This window comes from Choloepus didactylus, chromosome 10 (assembly GCF_015220235.1).
Source record: "Choloepus didactylus isolate mChoDid1 chromosome 10, mChoDid1.pri, whole genome shotgun sequence".
NCBI classification, from domain to species: domain Eukaryota; kingdom Metazoa; phylum Chordata; class Mammalia; order Pilosa; family Megalonychidae; genus Choloepus; species Choloepus didactylus.
Genome location: NC_051316.1, coordinates 7,112,523 through 7,138,300, shown reverse-complemented (window position 1 = coordinate 7,138,300; position 25,778 = coordinate 7,112,523). Strand labels below are relative to the sequence as shown.

The 25,778-nt window shown below is 39.5% G+C and overlaps 1 pseudogene; it reads right to left on the bottom strand.

The window, feature by feature from the left end:
* Window positions 1–25,778, bottom strand: part of LOC119504861 — a 69,297-nt pseudogene that overhangs the window by 26,967 nt on the left and 16,552 nt on the right.

The following is a 25,778-nucleotide window of genomic DNA, read 5'->3' as shown; positions in this document are numbered from 1 at the left end:
ACACCCAGCTACCTCTCTAGCCTCCATGACTACAGTCAGAGACCTCTGCTCTCCAGAAACCACATGGGGCCTTCAGCCACTCCCAGGCCTCTCTACAGAGGAATAGAAACCTACAAAAACCCCAGGAAATAGACACATTCCAGGTGTCCAGTGGTCTTCCCACTTATCCACCCCAGCTGGCTGATCTGCTGTTATGTCTATACTCGGGTCAGAATCCCTTCTCTGGAATGCTCTTTCCACAAAGTTTTTGACCAACTCCATTTGATTATCCTTTACAATCCATGTGTTGCTCCTGTTTTTATTTTATATTACTTAATATTTGTTCATTTCTCATTGAATATTATTAAATTCCTATTGTATAATTGTGGTAATAGTCCAATGGAGCTGAAAGGGCCCAGACCAAGTTTGTGCAGAGCTCTGGGGAGGTTGGGGGATTGCTACCAAGAGAGTGAAAAACACACCAGGTATAGAAGCAGACATAGGTGTGTTGGGACTTATGGACAGGAGAGATTCTCTGGTGGTGGCAGATCTGGAGGTTTAGTGCTTCCATGAGGAATAGGAGTGCAGGGGCAGGAGGTTGTTCATATGTGACTTTAGAACAACACTTTCCATATACATGAGGATGTTGGGTCCATATTACATTCATTAAAGGGACCTAAGACCTGATGTTTTACTAAGATTAGTGTTTAAGACTAAGATACAATCAATGCTGCTTTTACATCATGGTTATATTCTTCCCCCTCCTGGGACATTGTTTACCTTCTTGACCTTTGTCCTTGGCTAAAGAAGTTTCTTACCAGAATTTATGAGGGGCCATATCTTGGGAACCACATAATTAGAGAGCAATTTCTTTCTTTCCTTCTCCTTATAAGACCCTAGTTTCACATCCTTTTATGCTTGTATAGATAATTGTTTTAGAAGAAACTATAGTACCCTAGGAGATAATGTGTAGCTTGTGCCTTTTTTCCTCCACAGACATATTTCCCATCTGTCCTTGACTCTTGATCATTTCACTCCATAGGATTCATACATTTTGAGTAGTTAGCATAGTCTAGTTTAGTTAAATATTCAAATATTCCTGCAGTTATATGTCATTAATTTCCACAATTCACCATAGTCATTCATGAATTATAAATGCCCACCAACTCGGAGAACTGGGAACCTCCCTATGCTTTCATGGAACCCTGGGCCCAGCCCCTGCATTTCTATGCAGTGAAGATGACTGTGCCAGATATGTGTAGAAGGGGTGGGCCCTAGGCCTTCTCATGACATTTATCCTGCCTTCTCACCTCTCTCTTCAAATTGTTTCATGTCTGTCCTTCCTGGTGAGTACTGTCTTCTGGTTTCTCTCTTTTTACTCATGCTGCTGCCTGGGCCCTTTGTGCCACTCTGCCTTTGCACCCTCTATATTCCCTCATCAAACCTGACATTCTGCATGTCCAACTCCCATGTCTTCCCCATGGCATCCACTTCTGCAGATCTAGAGGAGCTGCAGTTCATGGAGGAGGCCCCAGTGTGGCACTTGCACAGTGAGCATTTTCCCAGCAAGTTGGATAGGCAACTGGCATGGCTGGTGCAGGTGGGGCTGCCAGGCTGTGGGGACCCAGGGCCTGGACCCCTCCCCTCCATGGTGATTTCACACAGACTCCTAATTGACCAGGACAGGTGTTAAAATTCATCAGACCTTCCCGGGGAGGAAGAACATATTGTAAACAAAGCACTGAAACTGCCCTACATTGATCACTGTTGGTAACAAATCTCTACACCCTGTCACAAAAGCTTACCTAAAACCTGTTCTTACACATTCCTTGTCCTCATCCTTATAAGCCATCACCTGGCAGCCCCTGCTTTTGCAAAGCACTAACTTCTATCTTTCCTGGCCTCCACTGTTGTGGAACAAATCATCTCCTCTAAGTAACTCCTACTAAATTCATGTCTAACTCCATGCCTAGTGTATTCTTCAGTTCTAAGGTTAAGCTGGGTTGAAACATGGCCCTGTGAAGCTGGACTTCAGCCTGTGTGGGTACCTGCTGGCCTAACAGCTGCAGTTGTATGCTCTAGTATCCTGCCAGGCTGACACCTTCCACCACACCTTCTTCATCTTCTGCTGTGGGGATCCACCCTGCTGCACTGACCTGCACAGTGAAACTGCCTCCAGATGCAGGTTGGGGGCTGTAGTTGGCAGTGAAGACCCATTTTGCTGTTATACCCTTCCTTGGATGTTTATTCTTTTCTCAATGCTTTTTTTATTCATATCCTTGAAAGCTGCTTGGTGCACAGGTTAAAATTCCAGCAGTAAATGAGGGTATATACCATATAAATTTCCATTCCTGTCATCATTTTCCCACCATTCAACAAGCTCCATTTCCCACCCAACCACTGTCATAACTTTCATGTGTCCTTCCCAGGATGTTTGTCTGTAATAAAATGATGCTTTTGCTAAGCCTATACAATGCACTAGCACAGTTGTAATCTCCAGCTTTTGGATTACTCTATTGGGAATAGGTGTGGGTGTGTGAGGTCCCACAGCTCTATGCCTTCCTGCATTTTCAGTGCATGCAGCCACCTACATGAATGGGACCTATGTCAAGGTCAACCAATCCCACATGGGTTGGGGGAAGTAAAACTCCCTCTCCTTGATTAGTGTTAATTCCCATGACATATGAGACCATGCTGAAATTCCATTGTCACACCCTGTGGACCTAAGTCTTTCTAAGCCACTCCCTCTGGCACTCCTCTCTCTCTCTTTTCTGTGTCTTTCACTTTCCATAGCCAGCCACAACCATGAAACTATCATCTCCTGTAAAGTCCCAATTAAACCAATATCTCTTTCTGTGCCTGTTGTGCCCTTTGGTTTTAGGGCTAAGCTGTGTTGGAACAATTGGTAAGCCAGGCAGGAGGCCCAAAAGCCACTGACAATAGTGGGCCTAGGTCCTGGGAAGGGGGAATTCATGGAGGCAATCCCAAATCTGCCCCTGTCATCCATGTGAGGAGGAGTGGATGCCCTCCTGGATGAATGGGGCAGTTGTGAGGGTATGGGAATGCCCTAGAAATTTGCAGGGCTGCTGTTTTGCAGTGGAGAGCAGGATAATTAAATTTGAGAAAAAAGAAAAGGGACTGCAAATACTGGCAATCAGGATGGCCCCTTTTAGGAGCCCCACAGATAGCTACCAAGGCAGAACAAGCAGTAAAATCTACTGCATGCCATTTAGAGAAGAAAGTAAAACCAGGAAAAGATGTGCTCAGGTGGAAATGAAGGACTTTCTAACTGATCACCTCCTCTGAGTGGGCAATCAGCTAAAGACTCTGGCATGCAGAAATGCTCAAGTCAATAGCTGTAAGTTTCCTGGGGCTCAAGTCTGGAGGAATTTAGCTACTTCAGATGGGACCCCAAAGTATGGGACCCCATAGACTCCTCCCAGAATTGGAAGGGAAGAAAGGATGGGAGGTGGAGGAAGATGAGCCCTGACAGGTGTGTCCCATAATACAACAGAAATGAGAGGCATCACAAGATCAACTGCCTGGGCTCAGCAATTCCAGCCTCCTGAACAGAAATTACACATTACTATAAGAGAGCGTACCATGGCAGAATTGGAAAATTTGGGGCAGCAGTATACACAAAATCTGGGGAGTCCCTATCCAAATGGCTTCTGATGTTATGGGGCTCCAGAGCAGAGGGAATAAATGCTTTCTGGGGGTAGAGATGAGTAAATTGGTATCTACTTCCACCCACCCTTCTCTATGAAAATGCTTGTGTGCTACCTCAGGCAATGTGAGAACCACCTCCTTATCAATGTGGCTCATTGACATGTGTAAGTCTGCAGGACCCAATGAAAGGGATATATCTGCACAATACCCCCATTGGAAAACTATGGAGGAGGTACAAGACATTTTAAGAGGGCTTGGAATGAAACACGTTTATGCCATAGATTTTGCAGGTCCTGACACTGAAGCTTTTTCCACAGGAATGGAAAACATGGTATTGCATGGTGCTGTCCAACCATTACTATGGGCCTCTCATGTCTATCCTAAGTCTGCTAGTAGGACAGCACATTTCCTTTGCTGCTCAGGCCATAGCTGACCTCAGGGAGGTGGAGAGGCTGCATAGAAGGGGGTGGGAGTAAGGGCAATAGGAAAGGCTCCCATGAGATTTACTGCTGTAATTGGATATCCCCTAAGTAGAGGTGGGTGAATCTCATTACTGTAGGAACAGAAATAGAAACCATAGGGAAGCAACCAGATATTGTCCTAGTAAAGCTATGGAGAAAATTGCCTAGGGGCTAGAGATTACTAAAGTGAGCTCCCAATCCTCTGAGGGAGAAAAGAAGTCAGAAACCTCTGCTCTCCCAGAGGAGTTCTGGCAAGCCCCTTTCCATCTTCCTTAGGAGGGAGGTCAAGTTCCATAGGTGCAAATAACAGCTAGGGAACCCTAGGATCAGAAGTAACCATTTACTGGTTTCCTACTAACTAACAGAAAATGTTAACACTAGTAGGTATGGGAGCCAATGCATCCTGGTTTATGGAAATGTAGCCTGATTCAAGGGATCTGTGCTGGCCGTGGATGGCTATGGGGGAAAAACAGTGAGAGCTAAATGTCATAATTTGATTTTGGCCTAAAGAGCTTAATTTGATGTACCTAAACATTTATAGATTCAACACAATACCAATTAAAGTTGAAGAAGGGGTTTGTTCCTTCCCAAATATGGGTTTGTTGCTTGGTTCAGCTAGTAGAAGTCACACTGAACCCAGCTGAAGAGGAAAAGATGGCTTAGTTTATGCTGGTGGGAAGACATGGGAAATTTTCTGAAATCTGCTTCCCTGAAGTGTTTTATATCCAGGTTCAGAGATAAAGGGAGATAATCATTCAGTCAATATGCAACAAGAGTGATATACAAAAGGCCCATCTATCTGGGAGTTTTGGGGCAGTCTCCCTGTGATTCTTTAATTTGCTAAACCCATTAGAGACAAAGGGAGTCAATTATTTTAGTTAACATGTAACAGGTTTGGAGAACTTTAGTAATATATTAGCTCCCATTTTCTAGGTGACACCTGGGGAAGGTGCAAACTTTACATTTACATATCTTTGCACACTTTACATTTACAAATTGATCCTTTGTGAGATAGGAGCTTTGAAGGTTATGTTTTACAATTTCTTGCTTGCTGACAGTTTAAGATTATATTTTAAAAGTAACTATTATAATTTCCCCCTTAAAATAATATTCATATCCAGTCTTGGGAATTGACCATTGGTTGGTCTGGCTGCTTCATGCTGACAATTGGGGTGAAGTAATTAAGAGTTTATCTGGTGAAATCTTTGCTTATAACTTATAGATATTGTCAATTTCCTTTGGGGCAGAATGGATTATTCTTATTTCGAGCTCTGGAAGTTGAAAGGGTTACATTTTGTGAATTACTAGGCACATACATACAGCATTGAACATTAATTAGAGCACAAGTACCACTTTTGGTGGCAGCCAGAATATTTATTGGCATTTTGTTTTGAAAAATGACCTCTTTAAGTTGTGAAGTTTTAACATTAAATAGTGATATAACTAGTCTTTACCATTTTCCTACCTTGACCACAAAAATAAATTTTGCTTTCTGTGAACTTTCTGCAACTTTCTTCCTCCATTCAGGTTTTTGCCCCACATTCTGAAACAACTAGACATTTTGGACAAAACTACTTTCTTTTTCCCTCTAATAAAAACATTCCATATATCCTCTACATTCAAGCCATCATGGATCATTCTTAGCCAGAGTTTTGGAAGATGAAGTGTTTCATACATACTTGAGTTATTATTTGAGTACATAGAGATAAGAGGTATTTGACTAGGACAAGAGTAGACATAACAATTAGGAATATTGTAAGCAGGGTTTGAAAAGAGTCCATAACTATGACTCTATTTCTGGAGGATTTACTGTTACACTTTTTGTTTAACAGGAAGTGTGTCTTCACCCTGGAACAGTTGCAACTTGACTCTGGTATGATGAATTCCAGGGCTTTATTTCCTGCAACTTAATAAAAAAATGAGTAACAAGTAACACTAAATAAGACCTAGCCCATTTATAATTTAATTGAACCTGGAGATACTGGTTATTTTAGGTGTAGACCCAGACTTAATTTTTAGGCTGGTAATGGTGTAGGGGGTACACCTGTTGGGAATTTAAAGCATTAGAGTCTTAATTATTAATTTCGTCTAAAGTAGTACTTAAGAACTTTACATATAGATTTGTAGTTAATTCTGAACTGGGATGCATGTTACCTCTTATTTAACATTTAGAGATGGCCTTCTAAATGTTATTTTAAAGGGCTCAAACCCAGCCCACTTCAGGGTGCTACTCTTATTCTCAAGAGGACAATAGGTAGAGCTTTGGTCCCATTTATCAAGCAGATTTTGGTGAGGCTGTCTTTTAAAGTTTAATTCACACATTCTCTTTTTCCTGTTGACTGTGGCTAGTAATTAGATGCAGGCACCAGTTGATGCTCTTGAAACACTTTTAACAATTTTGCTATGAAAGCTGGTCTATTGCTTTGAACAGAAATCAAAACTCCAAATTAAGGAATTTTTTTTGAAGTAACCATTTCACAACTTGTGCTTTTTAGTTCAATAAGGAAAAGGCTTTTAACTATTTAGTAAAAGTGTATGCAAATACTAGCAAGTACTTGAAGATTCCAAGGACTTTTGGCAGGACTGTAAATCTATTTGCTAATTTTCTTCATCTCAACCTTTTATTGTTCATGGATAGATGTCCTTTGCAGGGGATGACTAATTTATTGGGATGCATTACTACATTTAACAATTTAAAAATTAGATTTATGAGCTTTATGATTTTGCTGGCTGCAGTTACTTTGACTATGCTCTTTTCAAATTGTTTTGTGAGCAAGCAAATCAGCAAAAACATATGCTAGTTTGTGCAGGTGGGTGACTGTACCTTGTTTTTAGCTGGAGGGCCCTTATAAGGTCAATTAATCCCACATTTGTGCTGATGTTCCTGGCAGGAGAGGCAGTATTTGCTACTGAATGTTGTGCTTTTTGTGACACTCGAGATTGTCCAGCAGCACTGCCTGATAGTGACCTAGATTCTCCATTGTGAACCATTGTCCCCCTTTTGCTCCAATATAGTAAGGATAAGTTGGGAGCTCAAAGTAAACTTTTTATTTCTCATAAGTGTTCACAGGTGGTTGCCACTGTGCTAGGCCAGTGGGTCATCCTTGGGCTACAGCATCAAACTCTTTTGACAAATAAGCCATTGCTTACATACTTTTCCAAAGGACTTATGCAAGTACTTTGAATGTCATGCCATTTTTTATGGACAGATAAGTTAATTTTTGATGGCATTTGGGAGCCCAAGGCTGGCACTGATATTAATTTGCCTTTAAAATTTGAAAGGAAATTGTATGTTCTGATATCCATTTTAATGTTTCTTTTTACTTTATGGCCAGATATAGAGGTTTGGATATCAATTCAAAATTTGGTATTGGCAGTTAGCAATAGCTCACTATACAAAACAATCCTGAGTTCCTTTTTGTTCTTTGGCATGGCTACTTGCCTAAGGGTCTAGTCTGCAAAAAGTCTCTTGTGGAGCTTTACTGCCTGAAGATTTCTGGACAAAACTTGCATTTTTTAAACACAATCCAATTACACTGCTCTTTTATACCTAAGTCAAGTGCTTTTCATTTGCATGCAAGGAGTTTTTGCAAGTCTTTATTTATTGGGATGCAATAAATGGCATTTTTGCAAGTTAAACCAAGTATATGCATCAGGAATATTGATGAAGGAGTTTATAGATTAGGTACTATGAGTGTTAGGTCAGAGTCATTCAGGAATCCACATAACACAGTGAGTCATGGTTTAAGTAGAGAGTTTAAGCTTTATTAGAGGAAGAAAGCAGGTGGGAGCCAGCAGAAAAGAAAGAAAGATAATGGCTCCAGCTCTCTATCTGAGAGCATTTTTTAAAGGAAAAACCCACATTGGGATGGGAGGGTGTTCGGGGGAAGGGTGGCTGCTGAGTGTGTTCTGTGCCTTGATTGGGTGAGTGCTTATCAATTTCTGGGCTGACAGTTTTCTCCTTAGAAAAGCAGCTGCATTATCTATCTAGGGAGAGCAGGCCTTTCTGCTTGTTCATCTTATGGATATATCTGATCTTGCCTTATCTGCCTTTGAGGCACCACTGTGGCTGGAACAGCCTCCGACAGCCTTCATTCTTTAGTTTATGAGGCAACTGTTTTCTGTGAGATAAGCAGTAGGGCCCCTGGATCAGATAGTCCTTCTATTTGTTAGACTCTATTTTCTGGGGTCTGACAATGGGATGTATACTTTTTACCATTGGATTTATAAATCTTAAATTCTGGACAAATCTGTAACCTTGAGATCCTGGTGTCTTTATTTTAAAATCCTTTAATTGGTGGCAAAAATGCTCTCTCTTCTCTTCACACAAGTGGACTTTGTTTAAACATGTTGGAATCATATTAGGCCACAATCTTACCATGACTTTTTGTATATCTCTGGCTCACATCAAGGATATTTCATGGATTTTCTTTGTTAGGAAGTTGTGGCTTGTTTGAATCTTTTAATGCAGTTTTTAGGCCTGCTTCTAGAACCAGAACTTGTAAATTTATTTTGCCAGGCAAGAGGGGGGAGAGAGAGAGAGAGAGGGAGAGAAAGAGAGAGAGAGAGAGAGAGAGAGAGAGAGAGAGAGAGAGAGAGAGAGAGGAGGGAGGAGGGAGAGAGGGAGGGAGGGAGAGAGGGAGAGGGAGAGAGGGAGACAGAGACAGAGAGGGAGGGATGGAGGGAGGGAGGGAGGCTTGCAAAGAAATTTGTAAGTCAATTGATCCTTTATAATTTGGCACTGCTGATGCTGTGAGAAGTCATTAGCAACTTCAGACATGTCCATAACAAGCACTGATTCGAGTACAATTAAGTCTTATGTTTACAGAAAAATTACTGTTTTTACCTACTTGGAATGAGACCCAAGATTCTTTGTGGGTGATTAGGATGGTTTCCTGATGGGTGGAAAGTGCCCCTGGTCCACATTACTACAGGTTACTGTCCTAGTCTCCTGTCAGCTGTGAACACTGTATTGCTGGAGTCCCTTGTTTCCTTTGGCATCAAGCTGGAACATTCCCATTTTCAATGTCCCTCCCCCTGCAATGTGCACATTGCTGGGAGCACAGCACTTTCCTTGGGACCCTGGGGGACTTAACTTTTACAGACTTCCTTTGCTGCTGAAAAATTTTGCTCAGGACTGCTACAAAGACATTAGCATTTCCATTAGCTTTCTTTTGTTCCCTTCCTTGAGCAGCACAGAACACTTTAAATGCAATTCCACCATTGTTGAGATTGGCAACTTCTTAAGTTCACCTTCAACTCTGTAATTTTTGATGAATGTCAGGAGCACTGACAAATATTTCAGCTGGCCCTTGTGGGAGAGGTTACTGTCCCTGCTTTTGCCCTCCAGAGGTAGAGACACACTGCCTAAAATTCATATCATTCATGATATGAGGTAGGAAGGCAATTTCAGGGTAACTTCAAAGGCATCCCATGCTCATCTGCATTTCCCCAATAATGTGGGAAGAAGAGGTTGCCCAAAGTGGTGGACTCTGGCAGAAAATGTGGGGTGATAGACACAACCACCACAAGTCTAGCTGAAAGGCCTAGGGAAATGCAGAGTTTATAGACCCCACAAAATCATAGACCCTGGCTGCAGGGGTTGGGGAAATGCAAGAGCAGTGGTCATCTGAACCCAGGAGAAAGGGTACCACCCTCTCAATCCTGGGTGACTACAGCATCTATAAGTTTATTAGGCTGAGCAGAATTGGGGAGGGGTTCTCACAACACTCATAGCTTTGATCAATTCCTTGTTTAGTTTCTAATTGTACCATTTTAAACTATATTTGGCATTAAGTTAAGCTCTAAAATGGTTATCCAATTATTTTACCTACTGTTAGGAAGTTGCTCCCAGATTTACCCTGGAAAATCAGGCTGCCATTGTACTAACAAACAAAAGTAAACCATTTATTTTACATTAAATAAAAATATTTCTTATTTTAATGAAAAGGAGATTTAAAGGAGTTGACAATAAACAACACCACCACTGAAAACATTCCAAAGCTTTATGGAGGGGTGGGACATTTGTATTGTGTAGCATGAGCAATTCTTTCCAGATCCAGTGCTACATTAAATAGAAACTATGAAAAAGATTAACAAATTTACAAAAGATTGGTTTCTTGCAACCCTATTTGTTACTTCCAGTTAAACATTAGCTCTTAGAGAAGAGAACTAATAGATTTTAATAGGTCCTACAGATTTCACCCAACCACAGTAGCACAAGGAGATATAAAAGAGTACAAATGTATAGATATGCTAAGCTTGCTTTATAGTTACTAAACCTTCCTTTCAAGTGGACTTTTGCAGACTAAATACCACCTTTATAAATCACTTAAAGTAATACATGAAAAGTTTTCATTTAATTACTTTTAATTAAAATGTGTAAGTTTAATATAAGCCATTTGTAGGGATTTATTCTTTTATTCTTTTAAAAACAAGGATGAAGGAAATGCAACAGAATGATCATTGATTTTATCTTGGGGGTCAAGTGCTCCAAGTGTCCCACAGCCTGGGGCATGGAGGCCTTGGCTACTTCTTTAGCCTGGACCTTGGAAGCTTCAGTCAGTTTATCTTTTACCTGTAAGCTAGGAACCTCTTTTACTTCTCCTGGAGCAATAAGCTCTGGAGCATTTAAGGAGAGGCTAGGGGCTTGGCTGATATGGTAAAATGCCATGCCCAGAACATTTTCTCTCTAGCTTTTTATTCTGAAATAGAGACATAAAACACTGTACATTCAGATTTTTATTCTATTTGTTTATTCTCTTACAAAATAAATTTAGCTGTAAAATGGCATTTTATTTTCTTGATCCCTGCTTTGGCCACTTGTGGCCATTCTCTTATACTGAGGCCAAATTACTTTGCATGCAGCTTTTCTTTGTCACAGGCTTATACCCAAATTGCTTTTCCTTTTTTAATTTTGGAAATTTAATGCCTTAAAACAAAGTAATGACCCATGCATAAGGAAATGACAGAAATAATTCTTAGAAAATAGAAGAAAATACAGACAAATATAGGTATGACACTAATGTAAATATTTGTAACAAATACAAAACTCAAAAGCCATGCAACATAAAAGTTATATCTGAATAACAAATTCTGCACAACCAAAAATGAAACAGTAGAATCAATTAAATGGGAAGAAAACATGGTATTTCTTGTGCAATGTGTGAAAATCAGAAGACTGACATTGCTCATCATAAAAGAGCCCTTAGAAATCAGTAAAGTAACTATTATTTCAATAGAAATGAAAACATTCCAAGAAAAATGAGAACACAGAAGTGAGATACAAATGACTATTAATGTGATGATGAGCAAACTTGACTGCCTTACATTTAGAAGGAATTTTCACCTAAAATGCATATTTTTCTTTTCTTTTGCCCCAGCAGTATCAATTCACAGGAATTACTCCAATAAAGTAGTGAGACAGATTTAAAATAATTTACATAGAAGCATGTTTGTTGCAGAGAAAATTTGTAGCAAACAGAAGGATCTATTAAAGAAGAACATGTCATCAATAAATTTACATCTCTTTTACCAAGAGATGTAAAGCTATATAACCAAATTACAGGGGGCTCAAGAAAGGGTTAAAAGGGAGAATAAATTATGATCCCCCAAAACACTACTTGCATATTATTTGTGGAAATACCCCCAAAGAATGTCCAGAAAATCCCATCAATAGCAGATAGAACTGGGGAGTATAATCAGGAGGAGAAAAGACACTTCAAAAGTAAACATTTTAATTAAAAAATTACTATGTCTTCTGAATTTATTGGAAAATAATTTTTATGACTAAGCTTTCAAAATTTATCCAGCAATAAGTGAGAATTGGAAACATATGCACTTTGCACTTATGATACCACTGAGATGGAGCTGTCCATTCCATCACCCTGAGCTTCCCTGGGTAACAATGTCTCTGAGATTCAGGTTCCAGGGATTTTGTCCAATGGCAACAATGAAAGCAGTCAACATGCCTGGTTAGAATTCATTATGATGATACATGTTGGGTCACTTTATAAATATGAGTTTTTCATTTTTCAGTCCAGTTTTTCTCATCTTCAAGGAGTGCCTACTGCCACACACAAAAAGGAGGAGGAGTCTGCAAGCCTTGGGAAGATTATATTTTAGTTTTGGGGCAAGTAGTGGTAGAAGCAATATTATCATTTTCCCCTGTGGTCAACACAATCATATTTCCAAAGATTATTCCAGGAAGTAAAGAATCCTTCAGTGAGGAGTACAGCAAAAGATCATTCACTGATGGTGTCATTCTTGGCATTAAAAAAAAATGGCAAAAGTATACCTTCTTGGAACTGTCATCCCCTGTGGTTAGCAATTAAGACTTAGGAATTGAAATTCTCCATTGAAGGGTGAATGTTTCTGATGATGTCAGCTGTACTTAGGTTGTCTGCAAATGTATTTCTTGCCTCATGATCCCCTCCAATCCCATCATCTAGCTTCTTCTTTCCTCAGGTGATCCAATATGTTTTGTTTTAATGTTTTAAGGCTGCTGCACTAGTCTCTAGATTGCATTTTGTTTGTATGATAATTCCCAAAAAACATTTGTAACAGCCACTGGGAAAACAAAGCTGAACAAAACAGTCAGGACCCCCATGACATTGAAAGGCATGGATTAAGGGACATACAAACAAACTGTGTCTTTAAAATTCCCTTTTGTTTGTGTTCATTTTGAAATAACATTTAATATTCAAATGCAGAACAGAAGCAGTTCTTGTTTTTCCACCTCTCTATCATATATTCTTCGAGACAATTTTCTATTCACATATAATTGCATACTCACTTTGAATTTTCTCAGGTAGCAGTATACCAACATATAAAGCATGCAATGCTTTACTTTATAAATTCACACATGTACAAAAAATTCAAAACACAGTAAAATAATCACCGTTGTAACAATGATCATGAATTACTCAATTGTTTCCCATGCTGTGCAGATTAATTACCATTAAGAGTTTGTTAGAGTAACTAGAGGCAACATGCACACACCTTTGCAAACATAGACAACTAGTTGATGTTTCTTCAAAAATATCATTTTAAACTTGAACTTAAAATACTACCAACACTTTTATATTCTAGAATGTTTTTCTCAGTTTCTATTTATTGGTTAAAAAGTCTACAATAATTTTTCCCTTTTATACTTATTGATGGGTATTTTCAGATGTACTAGTTACTGTTTATTATTATAATCAATCTATAATATTCTTTCTTCTCTGTAAATTTTCTAGAATTGGAGGATAGGCCCCCAGCAGGAAATTATACCATTTCATAAATCACACCTGCTAATTGATTTTCATTGCTATAATTCTGTTTGAAAAGATATACTGATTTATATTTTAATCACTACTGAATAATATCTTTATAAGAAATTTTCCAAAATTATTTTACATACAACAGAGGTATAAAACAACTTTTGACATTTGTGTCTGATTATGACATAACATATAACTACCTGAAGGAAAAAAAAAACAAAAACTGATCATAACCACAAAAATTACACACACACACACACACACACACACACACACACACACATACATACACACACACATACATGGACTAGAGAGGACATTGGTATGACTGGGTTATTTGTTTAATATAAAAGTCAGCATAGACTTGGCTATATCAGAAATGTTTGTAAGCTTAGAAAATACTGTTAAATTTCAAATAAAAATAAAATTTAAATCACTAAGTATGAATAAGGTAATACCCTTTTAGAAATGAAGTGTCATTTCTTATTTCTAATTTTATGTGTGTTTATGCATATACACACATAAAATTATACACAGATCTGTCAAGACCACATATATGTACTCTTTCAACATGTGTACATGCAGACATATATAGTGTAACAAAATAACAGTGATTTTTAACAATTTGAATGTTTTCTAACTCTGAATATAACTTGATTAAAAATGATAATTGTCTTCTCATTGTTTCTTTTTTTTTAAATATACCAAAGCCCAAGGGTTATAATCTAAACCCTTCTTCTTCATGAGATGATAACATTCTGCAGACATAGTGGCAATCTCCTATTCCTCTCCCCCAAACCCCACTGTACAAATACTAAAATGTTTTCTAGTCCTAAGAGGTCAACCATTAATTATCTATTGCACTGCCCAAACATTTACAGATGTCAATGAATGTAACTATGATATTTTACAATGAAATATTTACAAATTTATACCCTGTGAGACTCCAAGTTATCTAGAAATACTAGATTTCTTAAAATGATGTATTTATCTGTTTTTTTACAAACTTGTCTTGAATGCTGTCATGCAGGGCAATCAAATACAAATCTGTATAGTTCAGAGAGGTAGAATAAAATTTTCTTTATACAAAGACTTTTCCCATATGGTTAAAAATATATTGAATGACCTATCAGCAACTCAATACAGTTACAAAAGTATGATTTAGTTACAGCAGATTTTTTAATGTACACAGGTACTAAAACTGCAATGATGAAAGCACAAAACCTTTCTCCTTCCCCTAACAATGTAATAAACATATACTAAAATATACACAGCTCAAAAACCCCACAGAATTCACATGAAAGAATGAAACCATGAAATTTTACAATGAAGTATTTATAACACACTTTGGGAGATGCTATACATCTAGAAATACTAGGTGTTAAAAATTAAAAATTAACTGCATATTATTTAGAAAGTTGTCTTGAATACTGTCATGCAATCAATGAAACACATACAGAAGAAGTGGGTATAGTTCCAAGAGGTAGCATAAAATCTCTAACAAAGTAATTTATATTTTGAATGTTAACAGCAAAAAATCAGGATGCTCAGCTTATCACAATAAATTTACCAAAAGAATTTGCATGGTTCTTTAGGTATGGTTTAACAAATGCAATACACTTCCAATGGCAGCCTTCTATATGAGAATGGCATAACGGCCTTAAATCTTGTCTCCTCAAAAAATATATGATAAACTTTTTGTAGCAACAGGATCCTGTTTTTCAGCAACTTCACTGTCAAGTCAATTGCAAAGAATAATAGAACTACAAATTTACAATGCTGTATTAGAAAATTATACTTTGTTAGACTCCATATATCTAGAAATACTCAGAGGTTTACAAATTAAATCTTAATTACCCATCAGTTACAAAGTTTTCTTGAATATCACTATGCAACAAATGAACACAGAACTGTATAGTTCAGAGATTGTATAAAATGTTTTCTGTGACAGTGAATCACATTCTGAACCTAAGTACCTTCTGGAAAATAATATGTATTTACATGTCCCTTAAATAGAGAGAGAGATTTTTATATAAAGTGGACATGAATATTTAATGATTCCAATTGTAATTTGTCTTCTAAATGAAAATATGGTAAAATGTATCTGAATCTCTGTATCTCCCTCCCTAACATGACAACATATATAAAATAAAAAAAATAACTCCAAGAGGTCAACTCATTCTTGAAGTTAATTTGTTTATAACAGCTACAGCAATCCAATGCAGATTACACAAGGGTGAACCAATGATTCATCATCTTTATATATTTACACAGTTGAAATGGTATAAAGTACTATAAAACACAGCTGTTTAACAATAAACCCAAAAAGCCAACATATAGAGCTCTTAAACATAAATATTTGCATAAATTATTTCAAACATTTTGTGTAACATAATGTTTACAGAACATATGCATATCTGCAATCTGTATAAACCAAGAAAGAATATAAAGCAAAAGCACTGGATATTAATAGACACAAAATCACAAATACCCAATATGTCCATATCCCTCCTGAGAACCCAGTAAAAACAGAAGGAAACCAATGAAAATATATCAGTAATGTCATAATGTCTATACATCTAAAAAGAACTGATGTTTTAGGAAAATAATGGATATGCCCAGTCACCTAAAAATCTCACTCACCAGTACAGAGTGCTCTACATTTCCACAAGAAAAAAAGAAAGAAAAAAAGACTTCTGACCTGTAATTTTAAGTAAAAGATATTTACCATATAAGACAGCAATTTCTACAAATCTACAATGACTCATGGTATAAAAAACAGAAAATCTGACTACTACACACAAAATTATCTAATAACTCTCCCCACACAGACACCAAGTAAACACACATAGGGACTTTTTCACCACAGTTTACAGTTAAGTTATTTACAATGTGCGTATGTGTGTGGGGAGGGAGAGAAGTTATTTCAATACACTTGGAGAGTTCAGATGGTGTACAAGAAACTTGCCTATTATAAGTACAACAGTCAAATGCTTTCTGCCTGGTCCTACCCTCCAACAACCTACTGAATATGGGGAGAGACAAACCAACAATTATGTTAAGAATCATTTTACACATTACAGTTAGTCCATATTAGTGATGCATTATAATGTTTGTCATCTCGTTTCTGGAGAAATGAACAACTGTACACTTTGAATCAATTTATGTTATGTGATCATGTCTCAATAAAAGTGCATTAAAAAAGAAACATTTTACAAATGTACATATTTATAAATATGAATGGTTGTGATTTCTTTACATTGAAAAATATGTAACTTAAAAACATCAAAACAACTAAAAGAAAAATCAAAATGCCTCAAAACCATCCAACTTACCAATATACTCCAGTAATACAATCCAACAATCAAATCCAAATATATGCGGTCTACCAATTTGACTGGCCACACTAAATGATACTATTTGATACATGAATAAATACATATGCATGTACGTACATACATATACACACACATTCAAATCTGAAATGCTTTTAATGCTTAAGAATGCAATTTAAAATTTCATTCTCTTTAATTTCCTTAGATTTTTCACTTATGTTGTTTCCAATTTTTTAACATCATTTAGATAACTTGAAACAAAGCAAAACAAAAGAAAATGCAGAACAAAACTTAACCAAACCACAAACAAAAACAAGTCTAAGATTTAAAGTCAAGTTACTAGGCAACCAAGTCTCAATGGCTATTCCTCAATGCCTGTGGCTGCATCCTCCGAAAACAGCTTTGGCATATATTTATCTGCCACTGAGCACCCAAACAATGGAAACCTAGGCACCCAAAATCAGTGACCTCCCTTAATGCTAGGGGCTGCTCCCTCCCTTTCAAACCATCTTAATGGCTCTATGTGCAATTGAGGGCCCAACCAAGTGTAGTTTCCCACTTACAGCTTCAACAGTAGTTTGTGAGACACTGAAAAAGAAACCAAATGGAACCAATATATAAAAATAAGACAAGCCAAGTCCTAGGTGACCAAGTCCCAAAGGCTATTCCTCTGTGCAAGGGGCTGTACCCTCCAAAAACAGCTTTGGCATAAATTTATATGCCACTGAGCACTCAAATAAACCTAGATACCAAACTCAGTGACCTCCCTTAATGCCAGGGTCTCCTTCATTCCAAACCAAGTCTCAGTGGCTATTCCTCCATGTGTGGGGCTGCACCCTCCAGAAACAGCTTTGGCATGAACTTATGGCCAAGGAGTGCCCAACAAATTGGTTTCCCACTTACAGCTCCAGCAGGAGTTTGTTTCACTGAAGAAGAAACAAACAGGCCCACAAATGAAAGAAAACAAGACCTGTGCATGCTCACAAGACATCCACACTCATTCACCAACCACATTCACTCACCAGACCTGTTTTCCTCCATGGCCAGCCACCTTTGGGATCCTGGATGCTGAAGCAAGAAGCTGTCTCATCCAGCTCTCAGAGGCAAGTCTCTCTGTTGACAATAGAACTGAGGCTCATGAATGTCTTATATCAGGGATCCAGGAGCTAACTGAGCAGCATGTCATTCAGATGTTTTCATTCCTTCATGGTCACCAAACTGAAGAAAGGGCAGTTCCCAAATGTTTCTGTTGCTCAATGCAGCTAATAGAAGTCCCACTGAACCCAGCTGAAGAGGAAAGATGGTTTATTATGCTGGAAGAAAGCATGGGAAATTTCCCCAAATCTGCTTCCCTGGAATATTTCTTCAATTTGGTTTTATACCCAGGTGCAGAGACAAAGAGAGATAATTATTCAGCTAATAGGCAATGAGAAATATAGACAAAAGGCCCACGTATTTGGGAGGTTTGGGGCAGTCTCCCAGTGATTCTTGAATTGGCTAAACTCATTAGGGACAAACGGAGCCAACTATTTTTGTTAACATGTAACAGGTTTGGAGAACTTCAGTAATATGTTATCTCTTGTTTCCTAAGTGACACCTGGGAAACGTGCAAATTTTACATTTACATATGCTTGCACACTTCACATTTACAAATTGCTCCTTTTCGAGAATAGGTGCTTCCATTGTTTCCTGTTTGCAGCTTAGAAGTTTACATTTTACAATTTTCTGTCTGCTTACAGATTTAAAGTTATATTTTAAAAGTTACTCTTGCACTGGGAATAATGCAAGGGTGTTTTGGGGACTGTGAATTCAAGGAGCAGGATTTAAGGCAGTGGGAGAGGAAAAACAATCACCCTCACATTATAGGCAGCTCCCCTGCCAGACTTATGAGACCTCTGCTTCTCATTAAGCTATGATCTTGGAAACTGTGTGGCGTCTTCCCTGATTTGAGATGGCAGTTTGATCCTGTATGAGTCACTGTCCCTGATCCTCAACAAATTCACTAATAAACTGGGCATCTCATGCTGAACAGGGGCAGGGTGTGTGTGGCATGGAGCAGGGGAGGACCCTCAGAAAGTGGGCCTATGCAGAGGGAGTAAGTCAACTTCTGTGTGGGAACAGTCAGCAGGATGTCACAGACATCCCAGTGAGAGGCACCTGGAGCCTCAGCCAGGGACTGGCAGATGGGCAGGGTCCTGCTTTGGACAGAGGGGTCTGGGGGCATGGACATGTCTCCCTGGCTCCTGTTCTTTCTGCTGGTCCCTCCTTCCTGTTGTCTTTGATGTTATCTTGGCTTAGGAGTCCTCTTCACCTGGGCTCATTCTCTTGGAATTGAATGACATGAACAAAATTACAGTGATTATTCCTCATGTCCAGGAGGGGCTACAGCCACCAATACTTAGTGAACATCAAGCTTCCAGTAATCTGGATAATGTCCAAACCTCAGTGCATTGGGCCACCCCTTAACAAAATCAAAGTTCCTATTTGCAATTGGTTCTACACCCAGAGCAATGTACATTAAGACTGACACATCTAAAACCGGGGTACATAATTTGATTTTCCACACCAATCAATCCCCACCTCTATTCCCACAAAGACACCAACATCCAACTGTTTTTATCCACCCTGGATAAGTTTCATTTGTTCTAGAATTTCATATTAGTGGAAGCAAACAACATGTGCTCTGTTAAGAAAGTCTTCTTTCATTCAGAAAAAGGATGTTGTTTCTATAAGTAGTTAAGTACATTTATTTCTTAAGTAATCCTCTAATATATGAATTAGCATAAATTATTTATTTAATTTCCTATTGATGGCATATTAGTTAATGGTTTATTAATCAGGGTTCTCCAGGGAAACAGATCCAACAAAACATATATATCAAGATTGTAAGAAAGGGTTAAGTTTAGCTTCCACATAGAGGCAACATGGAATGGGAAAATGACAGCAGAACTGGCTTAAACAAGCCCTGTGGTAAAGGGAAGAGAGAGAGAGAGACATGATGTAAGCCTAGAATCTGTGCCAGCTCCTTATATGGAAAAGTAAGCAGGGTTACTGGAATGTAAAGGGATACGGAGTATAATCAGATGTGGGAACTCCCAGAAGGAAATTTAAACTGACTGAACTCTCTCAGATAGGCTGTACAATTCAAAATCTCAAAGATGGGCTACTTAGCTGTCTCAGACAGGCTGTAACCTCTGTTATACCCAGCCAATGGGGAAACAGGGGAGGGACTTGCACATTAGGAATAGGAGATTAAAAGATCATCATGTTCTTCCTCCTGTGCACCAGCCCCAAACATTTCTGGCTGTGCACCCTATCTTGCAAGATCTTAAATAAATGCTTTTCTCCACCAGAACTGAGTGAGCATTTATTACCTTACAGGTACTGCTTTATTTCTGACAACTTGGGAGCTCATCCACGATCTGGAGCTTCAGAGGGGAACCCCCAAGGTGGACAAAGGGAAGGCATGCCCTGCCAATTAGGCAGTATCAGACTCTGCCATTGGGGCCCACCTCCAGCAGCTGAAGGGCCTGAGACAAGACACTTGAATCTGCCAGTTGTACAAGGAAAAGGGGAAAAGGGAAAGCCTGCCTCTGGTTGTCCAAGCAACTCCATGTATGGACCAAGGTAAGGAAAGAGGACTATTAAATATTATATTACCTTGGTGGTCAGGAATTATTGATAAGTCTGAAGCTGATTGTGAGTCACTGAGATGTGCAACATATTGCATGAAGCAAGTGTGGAGTCTCAATTTGCTGTTCCCTTCTCCCATGAGGGAAAGGGCTAGAGATGGATGACATGACAGGAACTGAGAGAAAGAAGCCCAGACAAGACTCAGAATGGGGAACAGAAGCAGTTGGCTGGCCAGGGAGGAAGAAAGGGGGACAACTATAGAGTCCCTCAGGGACATCCCTCCAGATAGACCACTTGGTAGAATGTTAAAATTTTGGACTGATAGCAATCAGACCAAGGGAAAGGACAAAAAGAAAATGATTAACTATTGTTACATTTAGACTGAAGAAAGCATTTCACCACCGGATGTATTCTGGCCAAAGTATGGGACAGAGGAGGACTGGCTCTGTGCCAACCTTGTAATTTATGTTAAAGAGAAGCCCTTTTCTAAAGAGGAGTCTGATTATGCCACGTGCTGGCTAAAGAACAAAAAACTTCCCTCTATCCTGTGAAAGATAAACATCCAAACTCAAAAGCTGAATAGGTAGAATCTAAACCCTGGGACCCCTTATTAAGCCTTCCTCCTCCCTACTATTCCCCTCCTCTCCTGGGGTAGAATGTTAGAGTCTGAGGACCTATTAAAGTCCACACAGGTTCCAGAGGAACCAGGAGGCCCATTGGTGCCAACTGCCCCACCAGATATGGACCATCAATTGTTGAGGAAAGAATTAGCACAGTGGAAAAAGTATATATAGAATTTTCCATTTCTGAAAACTCTTGAAGGAAAGAGAGTAAGGGAACATCACCCCATTGAATCCCATTACCCCTTAAGGGAGCTGCCTCTGGGGTCAAAAGAAGTATGGAGATGCCCCATTAATGTGTACAGAAGTAAGGAATTTTATGAAGGAGATGAAATCACTAATAGAGGACCCAAAGGGGCTGACTGAGCAAATAGATCAATTCCTAGGTTCCAGCCTATAGACATGGTCTGAACTTATGTCCATATTAAACATCCTCTTTATGAAAGAGGAGAGAAGAATGGTGAGAGGGGAAGATATGAAAGAATGGGAAAGGCAACACCCACCAGGGCAAGGGGTGATGGCAGCAGAGCAAAAACTTCCAAGTACTTACCCCAGTTGGGATAATAATGATAAGGAGGATAGGGCACAAATGAAGGATCTTTAGAGACCTCATTATAGAGGGGATAAAATTGGCCATACCCAAATCTCAAAATTTGGATAAGGCTTTTGAGGTGAATCAAGAGAAAAATGAGTCTCCCTCTGCTTATCTGCAAAGATTGAGAGATCAAGTGAGGAAATATTCAGGTATGGACCCTGATGACCCTGTGGCCCAGGGAATGTTAAAGATCAGCTATGTGAAGGGCTCTTGGCCTGATATTTGGAAAAAGATCCAGAAAATAGATGGAAGGATGAATAAGCCATTGGAGGAGTTATTAAGGGAAGCACAGAAAGTATTTGTAAGAAGGGAGGGCAAAAAGCAAAAGCAACAGGCTAAAAGTCATAATGACCACTGTGGACCACTTGGTCAAGAAAAGATTAGAAGCAGGGAATGGAGGAAGCAGACAGAGGTGTGATAAGGAAGTGGGCTGGGCTGACTTAAATAAAGGAGGGAGAATGCAGAACTCTACAGCGTGTTATCACTGTGGAAAACCTGTCCATTTCAAAAGGGAGTGCTCAGACTTACAGAAGGAGGGCTGAGTTATACCTCTAATGAATTTCAAGGACTAGGAGAGTCAGAGGCTCCTCATCTCAGAAGCCCACTGGGAGCCTTTAGTAAACTTAAAGGTGGGCCCATATCAAGAGGAAAGTACATTCTTGGTAAACACTGGAGCAACTTGATCCTCTGTAAATCATCTTCCAAAGGGGGCCAGGCTCTTTGGCAGTTCCCTCCCCATCTCAGGGGTAAAAGAGGAGGGATTTAAACTTCCCATTCTTGAGCCTACTAACATTTGTTGGGAAAATAATCAAATTATAACTCCCTTGTTGCATATCCCAGAAGCTGGGAGTAATTTATTGGGAAGATACCTAATAATACCTATGGGACTAGATTTAGAGGTGAGGAATGGACAAATTGAGGTTTTGACACTGCTCACTGAAGATGAAAAGGACATTAAGGAGGAGGTATGAGTAAAAGAAGGAAACAGGGAGGGTTGTGAATTCCCCCAATTAAAATCAAGTTAAAGAAGGAAGGGGAGGTTGTGTGCCAGAAACAATATCCTATTCCCCTCAAAACAAGATAGGGACTCCAACCCATCATTGAGGGTCTCCTTTGAGATGGACTTTAGAGACCTGTATGTCCCCTTTTAACACTCCCATTCTCCCCATCCAGAAACCAGATGGTAGCTGGAGAATGGTACAGAACCTAAGGGCTAGTAATCAAATTGTCCAGGTTCAACACCCTGTAGTTTCTAATCCTCACACTCTCCTGAGTAAAATCCCCTACCATCATAAGTGGTTTAGTGTAGTAGATTTAAAGGATGCCTTCTGGGCCTATCCCCTTGATCAAGAAAGCAGAAACCTGTTTGTCTTTGAGTGGGAAGACCCCTTCAATGGGCGAAAGCAGCAATACAGACGGATGGTCTTACCTCAGGGTTTTACAGAGTCACCCAATCTCTTTGGGTAAGAGTTAGAAAGGGTACTGGAAAAATTTCCAATCCCACCTGAGATCACCCTTCTGCAATATGTAGATGATCTACTAATATCGGGTAAAGAAAGGCAAGTAGTGGCTCAAGCTATGAAGAATCCACTGAACTTTTTAGGGCATCAAGGATTAAGGGTATCTAAAAGTTAACTGCAATTTGTAGCAAGGGAAGTTAAGTACCTAGGCCACCTCATAAGTGAAGGAAGAAGAAAAATCCATCCAGAAAGGATCCAGGCCATAGTCAAGTTGCCTCTTCCTCAAACAAAAAGGGAAATAATGAAATTCCTGGGATTGATAGGGTATTGTAGATTGTGAATATATTCTTTTGCATCTCGACCTAAGGGGCTATACCAAAAATTACTAAAGGAAGAGCCTGACAATATAGAATGGGAGGAAGTGGAAATGGAGGCTTTAAATAAGCTCAAGCAGGCACTGGTGCAAGCTCCTGTTCAAGCTCTTCCTTTCCTCAAGAAACCCTTTCACCTGTTTGTTACAGTAGATAAGGGAATGGCCTTAGGGGTCCTAAACCAAATCTGGGGAGGCCAAAGAAGGCCCATAGCTTTCCTTTCAAAGGTTTTAGATCCAGTCTATAGGGGGTGGTCTGGGTGTATTCAAGCCATTGCAGCAAATGCCCTTTTAGTAGAAGAAAGCATAACCCGTTCTGGGTTAGTGGAAAATATAGACTCTGAAACTGGCAGTCACTTTACCTCCCATGTGTTCCAGAATGTCATGAGAAGCCTGGGTGTCACTTGGAACTTCCACACTCCCTGGCATCTGCCATCCTCTAGGAGAGTGGAAAGAATGAATCAAACCATAAAGAAATATCTTTCTAAATTGGTTTTGGAAACAAAGTTACCCTGGATCAAGTGCTTACCTATAGCTCTACTAAGAATCAGGACTGTCACTAGAAAAGAACTGGGGATTTCCCCTTATGAAATGTTTTTTGGTTTGCCTTCCCCCAGGAGGACTGGAGAGCTCCCCTCCCTAGAAACAAAGGATCTTTTCCTTAAGAATTATATACTGGCCTTGTCTTCTACTCTATCATCTCTCTGGCACTGTGGATTGCTGGCTCAGACCCCGCCTCCTGAATTTGCTGCCCATCAACATCTGCCCAGCAGCTGGATTCTGATCCAGTCATGGAGAGAATCCAAACTTCAACCAATCTGGGAGAGACCCTATCAAGTCTGGCTGACAACTGAGACAGCAATCTGAACAGCAGAAATAGGCTGGACTCATTACACATGAGTAAAGGGACCAGTGCCTGAACCAGATAAGTATCCAGCAACTCAACCCAAATCCTGGAAACTGACTCCCACCTCAGATCCCCTAAGGATCACTCTAAAAAGACAATAGTTTAAAGAACATGCTAGGTGGGAGGAAGGGCTGGATTAAACCCTATGTTTGCATTGTGCTCTGCATTTAGCTTAATCATGAAATTGCTTGTACTGAACATAATGTTCCATATTCAAGGAGTAACAGGTTCTGCTAAACAGGTTTTATAAGTATAGTCAAAGGCATAGAGTCCCAAACTGTACAATTTGACATTTGTTAAGTAATTAGCTGTAGAAATCTAAAACATCTGTGACAACTGAGGGAGGAATATAAGTATGTAAGCAAACCATTCAAACAGAGAGCAAGATTGTTGGGAGCAAACATTTGAGAGTATAACTTATGAGTCACCTGACCCCTGTTATTCTTGGAACACTGTTTGGTGGACAATACAGTATAAGGGATGGGTCTCATCCAGGTTGGAGGGAAAACCATTAAGGGAAACTTGGCTGGAGTCTAATTTGCCCAGTTCAAATTGACCCCAAGGTCACTAGAATATTTAAGGCCAGAGACTTAAAGGAGACCATAAAAATAGACAGGTTATATGGAAATACAAATGCCTGGGTAGAATGGGTCAAATATACCATCCAGAGTCTAAACAGAAGTGACTGTTGTTCTTGTACAACCAGCCAACCCACTGCTCAGATTGCACCCTTCCCCTTGGGGATGAAAAAGCATGAAAATGAGTTTAAATGTATAACACTCCTCTTTCAAAATGCTACTCCTGGTGAAAGTTGTAGTATGTTGTCCTCTCTTTTCCCTCCAGTCCAGAAGGGAAGTGTCAAGGCCATACCAGCTTCTTGCCTTGGTCCCAGAAACCACTCTGCCTGTTTCTCCAGATGGGAAGAAGGGCTCCAGGATATTGGTACCATGGCTTTGTGTACAGAAGTGTGGAATGTAAGCAAGGATAGTACTGGCAACTTCTCCAGCCTAACCATACCCTGAGCAAACCTCTGGTGGAACTGTGGGAGGGGTGTCCTCCAACCAACACTACCTGAAAAGTGGGGAGGAACCTGTGCTCTGGTTCAACTGGCTATCTCATTCACCCTGGCATATGAAAGTAAAGAAAAGGTACCAACCCAAGGTAAAGGAGAAAAGAGAAATGTATAAAATTTACCTGGTTCCATCAATGGAAGAATTTATGTAGATAGTATAGGGGTTCCCTGGGAAGTTCCTCATGAGTTTAAAACTAGAAATCAAGTTGCTGCAGGATTTGAATCATTCTTATTCTGGTGGGTCACCATCAATAAAAATGTGGTCATCAGCTAAGATTTATCAACTATACAAGGGATGTCATTAAGGGAATAGCAGAACAGTTAGATGCCACTAGCCAAATGGCATGGGAAAATAGAATGGCCCTAGACATGATGCAAGCTGTAAAAAGGAGGTATCTGCACTGTAGTTGGGGG